This window comes from Cygnus olor, chromosome 27, assembly GCF_009769625.2.
Source record: "Cygnus olor isolate bCygOlo1 chromosome 27, bCygOlo1.pri.v2, whole genome shotgun sequence".
NCBI lineage: Eukaryota > Metazoa > Chordata > Aves > Anseriformes > Anatidae > Cygnus > Cygnus olor.
In genome coordinates, this window is record NC_049195.1 from 4,840,957 (window position 1) to 4,859,238 (window position 18,282).

The 18,282-nt window shown below is 54.2% G+C and overlaps 1 long non-coding RNA gene across 6 annotated transcripts in view; it reads left to right on the forward strand.

Annotated features, from left to right (window-relative positions):
* LOC121060344 overlaps positions 1 to 18,282 on the forward strand; it is a 139,305-nt gene that overhangs the window by 115,199 nt on the left and 5,824 nt on the right. For all 6 annotated transcript variants that reach the window (XR_005814796.1, XR_005814795.1, XR_005814797.1 and 3 more), the window contains exon 4: positions 9,110 to 9,865. This is a non-coding gene — a long non-coding RNA (uncharacterized LOC121060344). The remainder of the gene's footprint in view (positions 1 to 9,109; positions 9,866 to 18,282) is intronic.

Consider the following 18,282-nt stretch of genomic DNA (forward strand, 5'->3'; position numbering starts at 1 on the left):
GATTTGGTGCCACTTTTGGCGTGGCTCCGGTTTCATCCCTCCCGCAGGAAGCTCCCAGCGAACCCGGCAGCACTTGCACAAACACGGGCACTCTCCATGAGGTCGTGGCAACAGCGAGTCACTCCCGAGCCGACAGCGCCCGGAGCAGCAACCTGCCAGGAAAGTTTCCTTTCCTCTCCCTGATCCCTTGAACTGGTTACTCATATTTTCTGTGGTTCCTGCAGGCCTCCAGCACGGTCAGCCCCAGCCGTCCCAGCTGCTAATGTAGGCACTCTCAGCAGCTAAAAGCATGGAGGCGGTGCTGCCACTAAAACAGCTACTTGATTGTGCTCGTGAGTATAAATAATTGTTTTAAAACTCGTTGAAAAGGCCACAATGTAAGAAACCAGCTTGTTTGCTTCTTCAGATTTATGCAACTATGTGGTTTTTTTTTAAAGGGTGCGTCTCCCTAAGCTCTAGGTGTCCTTGGCACAGCTACAGCCACTGCCATGGGCTGCCGCTGGGTGACCCACACCGGGAGCCCGAAACCCTCCCGAAATGTGCCCTTCCAGCAGCCTCTCTGCATTTACACTGAGGGGGCTCCTCCTCAGCAGATGTTCAGGACTCGGCGCTCAGGCTTACACGGAAGAACTTCCAAACCAAACCATCTGGAAAAGAAAACGGCAAAGTATTTGCGAGCGATTTCCCTCCTCCGCCACGCCCCCCGCCTGGCGTCCCTGATCCCAAAGTCACAAGGAAGGATTTGAGAGGACAGAAGCGGAGCGCCGGGGCCGGGATCGGGAGGAGTGTGTCAGGGAAGAGATGGTCCCAGCATGGCTGCAGCTGCTGCTGTGAAACACGGCGGCAAGGCGAGGCGAGGCGCGATGCGCACCCGGAGCCGGCCAGGTGTTGGCAACTGTTCGGGAGCCAGGAGGGCCCATGGGGCTGGAGCTCCTTCCTCTTTGCTTTTTGTGCCTGCTTCCTCCCACCTTACCGAGGAGCCGTGCCGCTCGGTGTCCCTGCTGGCATGGGGACGAGCGGCCTGGCTCCAGCTCCTCTCCGTGCGAGTGCCGCCCTCTCGCTCAGCACAGCAGCAGTAAATCGCAGCAGGAGCGGGCCGGACCTGCTCCTCAGACCTTTTGCAGCATCCGCAAGATCAACAGCATTTACGCTGCCCCTTGGCAGGTTTTAAATCCACGGTGCTTTATGCCAGTGCCTGAACCTCCCCGCTCACTATCAGCGAGGGGCTCAGCGCCCCGCCGGTGAGCGCGTGCGTCCCCGTTAGCGCATCCAGCCCCACCACCCTGCGTGCTCCTGCTCCAAGTACTCATCACCAAGGCTGGGGACCTCACCTGCACGCTGGGGTAGCCCCGGGTGCTGGGGGCAATCCTGCCTCACGTGCAGCAGGCCAATGCAGAGCTCATCGGTTTGGGGCCCCAAGGGCCGAGAAGAGCTCTTCGGCTGGCTCTTTCCCCGCCTTTCTGCCCATTTCCCACCGTGCCTTCTGAACTCTGGCTTCGGGAAAAGCTGGAGCTGACCAGAGAGCTTTGGGCACTTTCCGGATAAAGGATTATTACAATTACTCTTAATAGCAATAACAGTGCATTAGCTTTTGTAAGACTGTTACATCTGGTGGGCACATGGGAGCCCATTACCGAGCAGGCTGTGGTCCCGGTGTTACGCTGCTGTTAGATTTTCTGCTTGAGGAAGGAAGATGTTGGGCAAACGTTGAGGCTGGTGATGTGCGTTGCTCTGGGAAGGCAGAGCTGCTGCCTGCAACGGGCACGTTGGTGCCAGAGCTGTGGTGGGAAATACCCGTGTGAATCATGGTGCAGAGCATGTATGTGGGCACGGTTGTTCTTGGTGGGTGCTGGGATCCACCTGCAGTGGGGTGCAGCCCTTTCCTGTACTTTTTTTGGGATCTCTCCAGCCCTCTGGGGTCTCCCCTTTTCCGTCTTCCTGGAGAGCTCTCTGCACAGCCCAGGAAATTGGGTAATGAAAGCCGAGTCATACATTCCTGCTTTATGTTTCCAAAGAAGCAAGTGTGACTGTCAGGTTTACAAAAGATTGTTTATGTTCAGTGGCGTGAAATGGGGAGCGAGTGTGCGGAGCAGAGCGAGAGAAAGACTGCCCTGCCGGTGCTGACAGCGCCGCATTCATCCTCCACGCTACAGCAGACAAAGCGCTGGTGCTGCCTGACAGGGGCCATAAATCACCGCTGGGAGATGCTGTACCTACAGCTTATACCATTCCAGATGACAAACACACAATAATCCACACAGCACAGCACTTTTTCTCCCCTCTCTCCCTCGGACTCGCTGGTGCTCGAGTGACGACAGGAGGCACAGAGAAACCTGCAAAGCCTGGAGGGCTGCCGCGGGGCCGCGGGGAGGAGCAGGAGAGGTCGCGGGTGCAGAGAGCACAAAGCCGGGGCTCACCTGAGCCAAGAGCTGCTGTCAGGGCCAGAACAAGGGGAGCACCACTTCACAAAGGGCACGGGGAGGACAGGATCGCAGTGCCCAGGGCTCTGCAGCCCCCCCAGGGCAGCTCAGGCAAGGCACGCAGGGCCCTGCTTTGTGCCACCTGCTGAAATCTCGCTGCTCCATGTGCTGCTGACGCAGCGCCCACGTGCACTTGGAGACGCAGCCTCAGCTGCAGATGCCGGGCTTTTTTTTTTTTGGAGCCCTGATCTTGACTCGCCCTGTGCAATCCCTCCGTGGCCGACGTTCCCCAAACGGCACGGCGGGTGCTTCGCTCCGCCTGGCTTCGCTGGCTCCTGCTCCCCGGGCAGGGCTCCTGCTTAATCCCGAGCTGAACTTGGGGCCGAACCACATCACAGGCCCCAGCCTCGGTAAATCCTGGCCAGAAACACCCCACGGTTCAGCCCACCAGCATTTTCCCCACCAAAGGCATGCTCAAGCCTCAGCTCTGCCACGTCACCTGGGAGGATTTGCCCGGGCTCCCTTCTGACGCAGAAGTGGAAATGGAATTGAAGGAGGAGGCAGGGAGAGGCAAGGTGCAGATGCACCGCCGCCACCCTGGGCTGCAGTTTGTGAGGGAAGGGAAAGGAAAGAGGTCTATCTGGTTGGACAACCCTTAAATCAATGTATCCTAATTAACAGAAGATCTAATTCATCAAAGTGACAGCGACTCTATTTATATCCCCTCCTTCCATGGGGGCTGCTGGGGGTTCAGGGTTGGATGTTTTTTTTTCCCTTTCCTTTTCTGACAGCTTTATCTTTCCCACACACATTTTTATTTTCCCTTTCTGGGGGAGAATGATTGATAATGAAGCTTTCCTTGGGAACATGGCCATTTAATTGACATTTTCTGCCTCCCCCCAAAAATAGAGGGAGATGTAGGGGGGGAGCTGGGAAAGAGAGGCTACCTTAGTGTGGGGCAGATCCAATCTGGAGGGGGAGAAACCCCTGAAAAGCGAGTGCAGAGGTACATGCAAAATGCACACAGAATTTGGTCAAATCCTACACGTCAGGGTTATGCTCTGCAAACACCCCCAGCAGGACGTGTGGTCGTGCAGGGATCTTGGCTTTCGTTTGGAAAAGCAAACCCTGAGAGCTTGACAACCCGGCTGGATGGCACCTTAAATCTTGAAGTGCATAAAAGGAACCCCAACTGTTTTGTTTTGTTTTAATATCTGGAACCTCGTGGTTCGGGGGCTGGGAGAGCAGGATGCCGAATTGCCGTATAAATACAAGGGCCGTGTCATCCCCGAATTGCTCCGCTGTTCTCAGCGGGCTCACTTGCAGGAAGAGTGAGGTTTGGACATGATATAGGAACACAAAAATAGTAATAATAGTAATGAATCCCCGCTCAGCCACTCCTCCCTGCTGCAAGCACGGGAGCATAAAATCCAAGATGCAAAGCGCAAGCCCCGTCTCGGGGGAAGGGGGAAGCTCGCGGGGCTGCCGGGGAGGAGCAGCCCAGCCCGAACCGAACCGGGCAGCTCGGCCTCCCAAGCGCAGCCATGCTCACAGCACACAGCAAACGGGAGCTGAAAGGGCCATAAAATGGAGCTGTCGTCTCTGGGCGGCACCAGGGCATATATCCTGATGTGCCAGGACTACCTGCTCCTCCTGTAGCCTAAACTTCTGATGAACCAACGTGCTTCAGAGCGCATTTATATGCAAAGGCGTATAATATGTCCCCTGTATCTAATTATCTGTCAACCTGAGGCAGTTTGTTTTCCAAATCGGCCTCTCGGCTGTGACTTTATGAGGTCGTAAAGAAAACGGTGCCACTCTCGCGCTGGAGCGCCGGGAGAGCCTGGATCAACAAATTACCATCCTTAATGGTGTCTCCTCGCCACGCGCTCACGCCCTCCGCCAGCCCCGGCACGGCGAGCCCCGGCATGGCAGGGAGGGGGCCCCAGCAGCACCCAGCAGCACCCGGACCCATGCACCCAGCTGGGCACGGGTCCCCTACGGGGTCCTGGCCACCCGATTGCACTTGGCCGTGCTGCAGTTTGCCGGGGGCTGGCCGTGAGCTCCGGTCCGGCCACGGCGAATGCAGCACCACGGCGGTGCGAGGCGAGCCGCGGATTCCTCTGCCCACGCTGCTCCTGTGATTAATGATAGAACGGAATTAAAAAGAAGGGGGAAAAAAAGAGCGAGGGAGAGGGGAGGGGAGCGGGTCAACAGCTGAGTGCAAGGCAAGTCGCTAGACAGGGAGTAATTAAGATACTTGGGTAAATATGATTAATAAGCTCAAACTGGCAGGGTGTGCAGTAAACAAGGGCTAACCAGATGGTACCCTTTCCTTCCTGACAATGCTGCAAGCTTTGTAAAAACAGGCAGGAAGGCTCTGGATCCTCCCTGCATGCTCAGGGAGGAGGGAGGACTCGGCACAGGCCAGGGTGGTGAATCACCTGATAGGAATGAGAGCCATTTCCCCTTCATCCCATCGCCTTCATCCCATTGCTGGCCCAGCTCTTGTGGCCGTACCGGGGGTCAGAGCCGTGCCAGGGGTCGGTGCCGTGCCGGGGGTCGGTGCTGTGCCACCGCCAGCCCTGGCACGTAGCCCCAGCCTGCTCGGTGCGTGGGCACAGGCTGAGCTCTGTGCTCGTGTAGTGACGGGCACCGTGGCACTGGAGAAAGCCCTCGCCTGGGCTCCTCACTGCTGGTTTCCGGCCGGAACAGCTCGGTTTGAGTCCTGCCTTGTGTTTGTCCGTGGTGCAAAGCCTCCTGGCTTGGTGCATGCTTGCTTTCATGGCAGTGCTGTCCATGCGATCCCCGGACTCTTCTGCCTGTAGTTAGCTGCTGCTTTCCCCTCTGCCCTGCTTTGGTTTGTGTCCTGACTTCTTGCAAACTTCTCTCTGAGTTTCTGGCACATCGCAGCCGCGCGTCCCGCAGTGGTCCAGGCAGGGAGGCGAGGGGCACCGCGGCATCGCGCCCGGCACAGCCTGGCACAGCCCGGCACAGCCTGGCACAACTCGGCACAGCCCGGCACACCTCAGTGCCCACGGGGCCAGCCCCACGCTCACTCCCAGCTACTCCCTGCCTGCCGGCAGCCACAAGAGCTGGTCAGGAGCTTCCACACCAAGCCCTTCCCTGTCAGAGGATGCCATTTCACCAAAGGTGAAACATTTGCGGAAATGCACTGATTTTGATGAAATTGCATTTGGAAAGAAAAATCAAAGGAGAAAATCATTTCGATAAGGCCAAAGCATTTCAGTTTGACCTTTTAGGAATTAAATGGCATAGGGTTTTTTTCCATTTCAAAACGCATTTTGTTTCAATGTACCATATATATATATCTGTAAGAACTATTGGAACCAGAATTAAATGTTGTGATTATCCCAACACGGGATGATGTATAGGATTGTACAACATTGCAAGAAATTAAGTGCAAATAATCTTCTGCTTTGAAAAGGGGAAGGGAAACCTGAGAAATGAACAAAACCTGTTTCTTGCTCCAGCCCTGCTGCTGGAGTGTGGCTGAATGTCTGCGAGTGTGGCTAAATGTCTGCGAGTGCGTACAATGACATTTGCATGCCCCCCGTGATACCCGGAGCCAGGCGTTCCCTCACCTAAGCTCATATACATCAGAGCAGAATGTCCTGGACAATATGTTCAGGGTCTCGGAGCTATCAGTTTTCATTTGACTATTTGCTGTCCAGTACTTAGAAAATCAAAAACTTGCCAAGTAGCCGCAGGTACTAACAGCAGGTTAAATCAGCACTTAGCTTTCAGCTTCCTCGGGACAGGGCTGCTCTTTTTTTTTTCCTGGCTGAAAAATTCCCACAGCCGCCCCAGCAGTGATGGGATCAGTAAACGTTTTGTCTTTACGGGGGGACAGGCAGGACGCTGGGCACAAGAGGAAGATGCCACCCAAGGACGGGTGCCACCAGGAGCTGCTCAGCACCATTTCCCCCACCAGGCACCGTTTTCGTTGCATACGAGTTGTCTCAGAATTGTGGCCAACTTCTCCCAGGCAGGGATGCTGTCCCTTGACTGTGCCCTGGCCCCGGCGTGCCACTTCTGACCCTGCTGTGGGAGATCCCCATGCCCAGGAGCAAATCCCCGGCTGCTGCCTGGCTTTGCAGCATCCCCAGGGCAGGATCTGTCCCTGTGCACAGCGTTTCGCACCCCGGTGCCGTGGCAGGCGGGGGGCTGTGGATGCTTCCCATCGTGAAAAATCAAGCGAGGCTTCATTGGGAGGCTGCGAGGCACCGCGGGGCTGTGGGAACAGCCAGAGGCTCGGGGGAGGTGGGGAAGAGATTAAAGATAAAGAAGAAATTTTGGCTCATTGGCAGGGCACATATTTTTCCAATATAAAAGCAAATGGGGGAACCCTTAAATAAATTTGACTCTATAAAAACGTCCTTTTGTATTACCGCTTCACCTTTTCAGGGGGAAAACACCAAGGTTTATTTTCATGGTTCCCGAATAAAAATATCATTGCTGCTTCATAATTTTGCAGAACCAACAAGCAGTCCATCGCTGTTTGAAATACGCCGGCCCCCCTCGGTACCCGCCGCCCGCCTGGCTGCAGGAGCAGCTGCCACGTAATTACAAGTCCTCGTCACAAGCGCAGAGAAACAAGTTGTGGCATTTAGGAAAGGTCTGCAAAAATAGGTGTCAGACCTTAACTAATAGTGATTGTCCTTCCATTCTGCTGTAATTTACATTTAATTCACACATTTCATTTCCATTTAAAATATGATTACAGTGTTTTGAAGCACATCTCACCTGTCCCCTCCTATTAGGGCAGGATGAAAATAACACGAAGCAGCAGGAGCGAGGCTGGCTGCCCCGGGTCTCGGCTGCTGAGCGCGCGGAGCCGCTCCTGGTGCTGGAGAAGGGGACAGGGAGCACTCCTGGGAATGTCACCGGGCAGGGACAGACACATGGACACACGGACACATGGACACACGGACACACAGCTCTGCCCCCCTTACTGCAGGGTTTTGAGCCCTGGCAAACAAAAAAGAAAAAAGAAAGCCCAAGGTGTGTTTGAGAGGGCCGGGGCAGAGAGCAGGCTCGCTAGGCTGTGTCTTTCCATGTTTTTTCAGGAAAAACCCGGCCTTGTCCTCGTGATGTGGTCGGGCGTACAGGTGCAAGGGTTGGGAAGGGAAAGCAGCCTTTGGGCTCTGCCTGCTGGGCTCAAGCCGGGGAAGGACAATCCGAGGTGGGTGTAACGGGGCCAGGGGGTGTCCCGGGGGCTGTCTGGGTTTTATGCTGTGTTTGGATGGAGCAGAAGTTTGGGCGACGCTTTCCAGTGCTCCCATGGGGGTTGGTGTGTGCCGCACAAGCACGGCACGACGTGCCAGAGACGGGAACGGCCAAAATCGCTTCCAGTGCCCCCTCCTTGCCCTCGGGACTCGCTGACGGGGAGGTCTCGCTCCTCTTGCAGAGGTCTTTCGGAAGGTTTTTATAAACACAAAAAGTCTTGGCTAGAAAATAAATCAAGCTCGCCCTCCCCACCATGTCCTCACCCCACGTCTCCCCAGCACTGCACCCGCCCACAGAGCGCCGAAAAGGCACGGACGTGCTGATTAATATCTGCTACGTGTAGGGGAAAACAACAACCCTGTAAACAGTATTATTAACCCATGGGCTGGCAATAAATCAGTGTGAGAAGGTGACCTCAGCAATGCTGGAGTAATCCTGTGTGTCAGGGTAAATTTATGAGGCCAATTTTATTGGCCTGTATGACCCAGGCTCCTTGGAGATGTCTCAGTAACAAATCCAATCCATATCATTTATTAGCTTTGTACAGTGTCAGCTCTAAGCATAGGAGGGATCCCATTAAAACGTATTGCTCCCTCTGCAAAAGATGGGCACAAATAAGCTGCGGGATAATTGTCGGCTGCAAGGAGCCCCCGATTAAGAAATCGCTCGTGGTAGATTTGCTCTCAAATCCATAAAGCTGGCCGGGGCCGGAGCTGCTGGGCTTTGGGTTTGTGCTGCCCATCCCTTGCCCTTCTGCCCACGCAAGGCTGGCTGCCGGGAGCACTGGGAGCACTGGGAGGAGCTGTCAGGATGGCTGCAGCAGGAGGTGCAGGGATGTAGCAGCTCTTGGGAACGTGCCTCTGGAGCAAGAGCATCAGGGAGCAGATCTTGAAGCAGGGGCTCCCTGCCGGCAGCTGGAACTCCTCCTGCCGGGCAGGGCAGCGCTGGCAGGGGGGCAGCAGCCCACTGGGGAGGTTCTGGTGCACCCCAGGGGGTGCAGCGTGCTCAGCACCCCGGGGCCAGGAGCAGCCCTCACGCCGGCACCTCCCACGCCTGATCCCTGTTGGCTAACCAGAGCCTGGTGGAGGCAGTTTAAGTCTGTTTGACTGTCCCTGTCATCATAAGGTTTACGGATGGTTAATTTATTCTTTATAGCACAGTCATTGATGGCTGTTAAATCACAAATGAGAGCCAATAAAGGGTGAATTGCAGCTGAAATTACACTGTTTATATGACAGCAGAGTGCTGGCTAAAAGATTCATATGCCGCTGATGAAGTACGTTATAAATTTTAATTACCATAGTTTGTACAAATGACATGTTTGAAATGCTATTGAGTAATGTGACCCTGATAATGAAACTATAAAATAAATCATTAACTTTCTGAATGAGCTTTTTTATTTCCATGCTACATGAAGTAAACTTTCCAATTTATTCCAGTGCAGCCGCCTTCCAAAAAAAAGCGAAGGGAGAAGCGTCACGGACCAGCCCCTGCACTCCAAGGGACATGGACACATCAGGGAGAAGAGAACCATGTGGAAGGGATGTTGGATGCCGGGGACTGGCCCAAGCCAGCCAAAGCCCCAAACATCTCATGGTTTCACCTTCCCTGAGACGGGATGGCACCTGCTCCTGCAGCCGCAGCCAGCTTGCTGCAGGAGCGCAGAGAGAAGAGCAGGGATTGAGAACCAGCTCTGAGGATCCATAAAAATCTCAAGCACAGAAGAGAGAAAAACTCCCTTAAAGCCAGGGCATAATCAGAGTTCGCTCCTTGGCCGGGCTGTGCAGCGCGAGCGGCCGCAGCTCCCCCGGGAGCTCCCCAGCTCCGCCGGAGCTTTGAGGCAAAGGCAGAGGGGCCGAGCCCACGGCTGCTCACAGCAGAAGCGGGGATAATTCCCTGCACATGGCCGAGAGCTGAGCCTTGGTCCAGCGAGGGATTTCTGGGAGCGCTGAGCACGCAGTTAGCAAAGCAGCAGCTTTCGGTTCAGCTCTACTCGCTCAGGATGGGGAGCACTCCTTAAAGCCTTCTGGAAGGACACCGATATGTTGCTGTATCACCACAGACTGCTTTCTGAGGGATGTGCAGCACGACACAAAAGGGAGCAGGCCAGGGCTGCTTGCTCGGCCCTCAGCAGAGAGGTCTTCGGACACCAGGGGTGCCTCACCCGGACCCAGGCACGGGATCAAACCCCGCAGGTAGGGGGCTCCTCCGGCACCATCGCTGGCTTCTTCCTCATCTACTCGCTGAGCCTGGGTCCTTTGCACACCTGAGGCTGAGTGTGAGCCTTTCCTGATCCTCGGCTTTATCACACTGCAAATAAGCAGCATGTCCGTCTCACGGGGCAAACAAAAGGCCGCAGTAGGAGCCTTCAAACAAGCAGCAGGGGAGGAGAGGGAAGGGACCCTTCTAGGCTGTGGGGATGTGGCAGAAGGTTGCCCTGCCACGTACCATGCAGCAGCTGGATTTTGAGAGACAGGGTAATTTATAACCCCTAAAAACATCTGCAGTTCTTTGTGCAGAGGTAGAGATAGGTCTTACTCTTCAAGAAAGTGGCTGCACACCCTTCGGGTCCCTGCATGTGATGGAAACTCTGGCAGGTGCTGATTGCATCGCGCCTGACGCTGGCTCCCTCCTTCCTGCTCCCTGGGCAGCGTCCTCACCACTCCACCATGGGTCACTCCTCACCAGAGGCCATCCCATCCCATCCCAATCCTCATCCCCATCCTATCCTCATCCTCATCTCCATCCCATCCCATCCTGATCCTTATCCCCATCCCATCCCATCCCATCCCATCCCATCCCACCTCTCACTGGGTGACCTCCCTGGGCCTTTTCTCCTCCCTGGAGGCGTTTAGAGTTGGAGGCTTTTAATGCCTGCTTTTTTGTCTTATCAGCCAGACCAAAAATATTTCCAAGCAGACTGCTCATGCCGCACTACTTACCATTAAAAGAAAGGACCACATTATTGCTGTTATAAACCATTGATTAAGGTTTATAATAGCAATAATCCCCTCGAAATTCATTGTTACTGCAGTTAATGACCAGTTTATTAGAGCGTTAACCATCCTTGGCAATGGGCTGAGTCGTTTAATGCTGGTAACGACCAATTTCTCAAGGGTTATTGCTTAAATAACAATCCTTTGTTAGATATATGTTCAACCACCAGATACTGCTCCAGCTGGAACCTTCTCCTGTGAAATAATTGTTAATTATTTCCTCCAAGTTTGGCCACCATGCCTCAAAGTTTTAGGTGGAAAGGATTGCCTAAGATGCAAAGCCTCAGGGATGCTGTGAGCGCAGGGTGCGCAATGCAAGGGGAAGCAGCCAGTGGTGCACGAGCCATCTCTGCCCAGAGGGATGTGGCTGGCAAAGTTGCAGTTTATGGGGTTTTCCTCTTCCATTACTGTTGGGTTTTACTCTTCCATCGCCATTGGGTTTTCCTCTTCCATCGCCATTGGGTTTTTGTCTTCCAACACCAATGGGTTTTCCCCTCCCATCGCCGTTGGGCTTTCCTCTTCCATCTCAGCCCAGGCACATTCACCCCAGCCACCCACAGGTTGTTTGGACACACGGACTCAAGTGGGAAGCAGCAAAACTTGCAGGGAGCCACCGGAGGGGGAGGCTCACACAGCTCTCCCTCCCTGCAGCCTTACGTTAATGCGATCTGAACGTTTCGTCGCGTTAACCGTGCGCTATCGTGTCATGTTAGTATCATCCTCCTAACAGCATTCATTTTGCCTGACATGATATGAAAGGTACAGATATGATTAGCCTTTAATTGTGTCATATTAGCAAAAATAAATACCGAGATCGTGCAAGGCTAACACAAAACGATGGCAAATCCCTGTCATGTGAGGAACAGGATCGGACTCCTACTGCCCAGGGAGGGCCCAGAAATTGGCCGCAGCCTCCTCGCAGCCTCATCACAGCCTCCTCGCCCTCAGCTCCTCATTTCCGTGAGCCCTCAGCGAGGGCAGGAGGCTGTGCTCCCTGATCCCCGACCCTGTTCAGCCACCCCTCCCAAGTGCCTGATCTCCAGTTGGCTTTAACAGGCTTTCTGGTGATTTTGCTATAAAAAGAAAAAAAATGTGTCCCACTACCACCCTCAGGAACTTCTATTTCCGTAGCAAACTAGATTTCAAGCTTTCCCGATTCTCTTTAAGAAACACAAAATCTAAATGTGAGGGATTAGGGGAAGCCTGGACGGTGCTGGGTTTGGTTCTGGTGTTCCGGTCCCTCCTCCTGCTCTGTTATCTCTAAGGCTGTGGGGTCTTTGAGATGTCATTGGACAAAAAAAAAAAATAAAAAAATTAAAAAAGAAAAAGGAAGGGGAAGGAGGGATAACTCCAAAATCTGGGAGAAATCTGCCTAAAGTAAGCTATAAAGCGGAATACATAAAACCTAAAAACTGGATATTTTCCCCCTCTCTGGGAAGGACTTACCGTGTACTGCCCCTACCTGGGGCCGGGCAGCTCCAAGGCAGAGCCTCGCTGGGGGGGCACCGGCAGCGTCCGAGCCTCGCCGGCTGCTTGGCCTCCAGTCCCTGCCCCGACTGCTGCGGGACCCGTGCGAGCACCCGTGTTATTTCAGAGGTAATGTGAGCAGCGTGAGCGTGTCACAGGATAATGGTCTCCTGCTGCTCGGCTGTTCTTGGCATTTATCAAAAAATGACACTAGAGGGAATACGCTGAAGGGAGCCGAGGTGTCGATTCAATGACTGCTATTTCGTGACGAAAGTTAACAGAAATAAAAGTGAATCGGTCACAAAACAGCTTATTTCTGGCGGTGCCCGGCCCAGGAGGGGCTCTCTGGGAAAGGCAGGACAAAGCTGCTCGGTGCAGGCGCCCACCCAGCGGGGCTGGCATCGCACAAACTGGCGGGACACCTCCCCAGGACCCCAAAACACCATGGTCTGGTGCCCATGGTGGGGTTGAGGATGGAGCTGAGACCCTGTGCCAGGCTTGGCCACACTCACCCAGTCCCAGGAGCCTGGGAAACGAGCCCAGTCTCTGGAGATCCCCCCAAAAAATACCATCAGTGGGGAGATGTGTCCAACACCTGGTGCTTGTGATGAGGCTCTGGTGGGAGCAGGGAAAAGGGCAAAGGCTTTTTAAGCTTTTTTTCACTTTAAGCTAAAAATGGCCAGTCGTGGGTAAGGTTAACCGTGCAGCTATATAGAGCGAGGAAATCCAGGTAGGATCTGGGTTTCCACAGCAGCCCATCAAAGGCACCCTGAAGCTTTATCAAGATGAACAAATTAATGGGCTAATTGCTGCTGGGGCCAAGTTCTGGGGCGCTTCCAGCGGCCGGTCTGGTTTTGTTATCTCAGCTGTGGGCAGGGAGGAGGAGGAGGAGGAGGAGGAGGCAGAAGAAGGACGCGGCAGCACCTGGATTCATGGCCCTGCCTGTAATAGGAAACAACACGGGCCACAGGGGACGCGTCGCTCTTTTCCACCTACATGTTATTCCAGCCATAAATCCGAGTGACAAGCTTGAACTTTTCTCAATTGACATGTTTACAAGGGAAGTCCGCATTTGACAGGAAAATTAAGCATATCAATCACTTAACGAGCTCGTTAATGAATGGCTCTCAGATCTCTCTGATTCTGTGCCTGGTAGCACAATTTATTGATCAAGTGTGCTTTCGGCCGGGGCCAGATGTTGCCGTGCCTTGATCCTCAAAGGCGGGACCGGCTCTGGCCGGGGTTTATCGAGAGGTCATTTTCTCCACCAGACCCCGTTTCCCTTTTCTGTCTTCTATTTTCTCTTTCTTTCTCTCCCTTTTCCCCCTCCAGAACAAAGAGAACAGATGCGGGCTCGGGGCCCCTCACACCCACTCAGACATATGGAAGCGATCTCCTCTGTCTTTGTAATTACACAGGAGCTTGCTTTTCAATGGCTCCGGGTTTTATTGCACAGAAACCAACCTATTCCTACATAAACCATTTTTACGGCTTCTCCTCTAGGGGCTGCTCTGCGAGGCCCTGGCAGGTATAAAACCGTCCAGGACCCCGGCAGACAGCGGGGCCGTCCCGGCCGGGGGCACCCCGGTGCTGCAGCTGGGGACAGTGCGGGGACAGCGGGGAACGGCCACGGGGAGGTGGGATCCAGAGCCCCCCTGAAATCTCATCACTCTTGAAAAGCAGAAGACAACACAAAATAATCCTCGAGCCTTAACGAGACCCATAAGAAAACCCTGATGGTATTTGCCTTCCCTGGATGCACCTGAAATCCCACCTGGGGATGTGCTGGTAAAAGCCCCGCTTGTCTGGGCATCTCATGCCACTCCTGAGACTGCAGTGGGATGGAGGATGCTCGCGCTTCTCTCTCCATCAGCGATGCCAGCCCCAGAGTCCCCAGGTTTCCTCTCGGCCAGGAGACTTTGCCTGCTGTGTGTCCAGCTGCAGGTGGGACCCCGGACCCCAGCGGTGCCACCCACAGCCCCTGCGTGGGTCTGTGGATCGTGACGTGTGTGTTGGGTGTGCTATGGGCTTCTTTTCGGGAGGGCTTGATGGAACAATGGAAGAGTTACTCTGCAATCTAATGGAGGGGAAAAAAAATCCTATAGTGCATCATGAATAGTCCAAAATGCAAAGATGACAATTTAAGTGTTTAAAATGTACTCAAGGTAATTCCAAACAAATTTTAAAGCCATTTCAGACTATAAAACCCCTCAGCTAAATCATTGGTTATATGGTGGCAGTGCTTATGTTGCAAAATATCCCTAGCATGAAAAGGCAAGTTTTAAAGATTGCCAGTTAATCCTTACAAATTACTTATTAGCATTGCAAAGCTGGAGCTGGAGGAGCTGCCCGGCAGAGGCAGTGCCCTTGGGTCACTCCTTGCCCGGCTCCGTGAGGAGCTCTTGGGGCTGGTTTGATTTGCTGGGCCCTGGGAAGGTGTTGATGTTCTTCCAAAGCCTCATGTCAGCTCTGATGTCAGGGCACGGCTCCGGTTTTCTCCCTCCAGGAGCCTCCCCCTCCTCTCAGCCCTTCGGAGGCACGTCTGGGGAAGCCAAAATCTCAGGTCACCAATGCTGCCACCACCCTGGCTGCTCGCGGTCCCCCCCAGGAGCCGGGGGTTGGAGCTGCCCCCAGAAGGAGCAGGGCACACAGGAGCACTGGGCACTGCCTCCCCAAGGGGGATTTCTCCTGCTGATGGGCATCTCTCGGCCCACCGGTGGGCTGAGCGCTCTGGGAAGCTCCTGCAAGGGAAATAAAAGTTTATTCCCTCCCTGCGCTGCTGGGCTCCTAACTTTCCTCCTGCGTGTCTGTGCCCTGATTTGAGGAAGAGCCACCAGCTCGCTCTGCTCTTCTCTCGCTCTTTTCCTTTCACCAAACAGATGTAACTATTTATTCCTTATGTCCCAGTTTTCCTGTAATTTCATAAAGTGCAAATTTGCTGTCCTGCTCCCAAATGCCGAGTCGGTGGTTTGTCATAACAGTCATCAGTAACTGTCGCTTTCTGCCTGGGGCTTAATTAACCCACTCTCTCATTAGCATGTCCGTGCAGTTGTAAGGAATGAAAGCCTGATTATTTTCTACAACAGTCGCAGCCAATTACTGCACCGAAATGGAACCACATTAATCAAATCTTTAGTACAGTGGCAAATTCAGAGATATCAGATTGCAAAAGACTGCAAACCTAATATGTCACTGTCAGCGGAGCTACGCAGGCATTTAGCGAATTGCATTAAATAGATGGCTTCGCTGAAACCGCATGAATTTAATATGTGATGGGATCTGGAAGCTATTAGTGTGACATGGCAAAGTACTGGGAGCTTGGCAGCTCTGGACTTTATCCATGAACTCAGGAAACTCATGTAAAAACTTGTGTGTGTGCGCAGCAAAGCGTCTCGCCTCTCCGAGGGGAAGGCCTGGGCGCACGGCAGCAGCACCCAGACAAATCCCTGGCGGTTTGCGGTGATTCCCGTGGGATTAGCCCGGGGGCTGGAGGGTCTGCGTGTGCGCAGGGGGACGAGAGCTGGGGGCGAAGCCCTGCAGGACCAGCCCCTGCTGCTGGGACTTACTGTGCCCAGGGCAGCCCCAGGTGTGATGGGATCCACGCAGAGCTCTCCAGCACCCTGCATGGATGCGTAAGCTGGACACGGCCCGTGCTGTGCTTTTCCTCCACTGCCCCAGCAGCGTTTGCCTCGTCCCAGCCAGAGGTGTCAGCCCCGGCTTGGCCGATGCCTGGGGCCCTCCCTGCCTTACCCCCAGGGAAAATCACCCTCTGCCTCTTCCCTGGCCTTGTCTTTGCTAGAAAGGCAAAAGCAAGCCAGCCTCGGCTCGTGCATGAGCTAAGAAGCGTTTTCCATCCCTGCCCTAAGTGAGCCTGTAAATTACTTTACTTTCCTCTGGCTTTCCCCAGCACCTGGGGACACTTTGCAGCCCCCGGGGAAGCAGTGGTGAAGTCACGGGCAATTTAGGCATGCCTCAGCCCCGGGCATGCTGCATTGAGCCCCCCCAGTGCCCGTGCCATGCTGTGGCTGCACTGAGCCCCCCCGGGCCCACGTGGGGAGAGGCAGCTGGCGCGGTGGCAGCGTCCCCAGCCGGCACCCAGCCCACAGCCACCCGCACCCAGGGGCAGCAGGTGGCTGCAGCCCCGCGGCCATGGGAAAGGAGGCTTCAAGCTGCCTCCCAGGGCTGGGCCTGTAAATCTTCCCATGTTCCCAAACAGCGGCTGTGGGGGAATTCACGCTGGGTCCGGCTTGCTGCAAAGCTTGTGGGGAAACCGTGATTTATGTCCTGGTTTGGTCTGCTTAATCCTTCATTCGCAGGGCTCAAATCGCAGCCACGCTCGTGGGCTTTGCCCAGTGCTAAATGCCCCCCCGGCAGCTCAAAGCAGGAGGCCTCCGAGGCAGACCCTTGCCCACATTGTCCCCCGGTGCGTGCCCGTGCCCGCGGTGCCACCGGCCCAGCCGCTGCCAGAGGTGAGTGATGGGTCTCCATCGCCAGGGTCTGCTCTTACACAAACTGCTTTCATCAGCAACTTGCTGCTGCCATCAGTTAATCTTCTTGCAAAAGGTACACTCCCGGTACATTTGTACGTTTCCTCTCCCAGTAACCTAATCTACCATCTAGTTTATGCATACATGCTCTGAGGGGTTTTTTTATATATATATTTTTCCTAAGCAATCAATCTGTGCAAGCTAGGAGCTGCAACTGAATTTAAATACCAGGGTTTTCATTATCTCCAACACAGGAAAAAAAAAAGAAAGGGGGGAGAGGGACATTGAAAATAGAACGAAATAAATTCCAATCTATTGAACAATATATTTGAAGGTGTGCACATTTCTGCAACCACATAATGCCTAGTGTATTATACAAAATCTATTTCTGCAATAAGAAAGTAGATTGCAGATCCACTTTGACTGCATTTTCGCCCTCCTTCCCGCTGCCTTGTGATGCGTTTGAGCAGCGTGGGCCTGGTTCTGTGCATTGCTTTTAGAAAGCCCCCCCAGAGACCAAGCCCCCATGGTGCCAGGCAGATGCAGGCACCGACTGAGAGCTGTCCCCACCAGGGCGCACACCTGGATCGCGTGGAAGGGATGGGAATTCAGAGGGAGGGAGAAGGGCAGTTGTTTGCCATGGGAAGAGCAGAGCCAAGCAGAGGCAGGAGCTGCTGCCACCCTGGGGAGGATTTACCCTCCCCAGAGCTCTCCTGGAGGCAGGGGCATCGCTCCCAAGACACCTGCAGACCTGTGCTCCCCAGCACACCGGGTACGGAGGGGCATTCGGTAGCTGGAACTGAAGATAACCTCCTTCAGGGTCTGTAGCTCCACTTCAGCAAGCTTGGGACAAGCCAGGTTCTCTCTTAGAATTTCATTTAGGAAAAGAAATAAATGATTCCAGGGCCTGGCTTGCTGACACTCTTGTACTTTAAAGAGCAGCCCCCCAGTGCACGGATTAATTAGCTACAGGATGCAAGTGCCCTTGTGCAATAAATCACTTGGTCGCTCCTCGGCACGCGGTGTCTGCAGTCGCAGCTCTTTGGGTCGGAAACGACTGGCTGGGTCCGGAGCTGGTGGCGAGATGCCCGGGGCTGCGACATGGTTTATCTTGCATTAGCACTTCTTTCCTTTTGTATGTAGGAAAAGGAGAGCAAAGCACCCCGAGCTGCCCTGTGGGGCTCAGCCTGCGCAGGTCTCCGTCTCGCTGCTGACACAGCCACGTGCTAAGCAAGCATCTTCTGGCCCCCAGCACCCCCCCGGGTGTAGTAACACTGAGTTTTCAGCCACAGATTTTCTCGTTCAGTATAGCTGGTGGGACGCTGGGCTTGGAGAAGATTATTCAGACTTAAAGGAATTTGTGGTTTCTTCCGCATTTATGCAGCATCCACTGCAGCAGGCACGGGGCCTGCTGGCCCAGGTCAGGAGGCTGAGATGTTCCCGTTATCCAACATCCACCCAGAGCCGTGCCCGGGCACCAGCAAAGTCTGCCTGGGGCAGACTCATGCACACAGAGAGCCACAGCACTTACAGATTCCTGAATTTTAAGGTTTCTAATCCTTGAACAAATAACAGGCAGGCAGTACCTTTCCACATCCCCAAAGCAGTGTCTTCTGCTGCACTTTGGTTTTAAATACTCACTTTCCTCCCCTGAGATGCTAT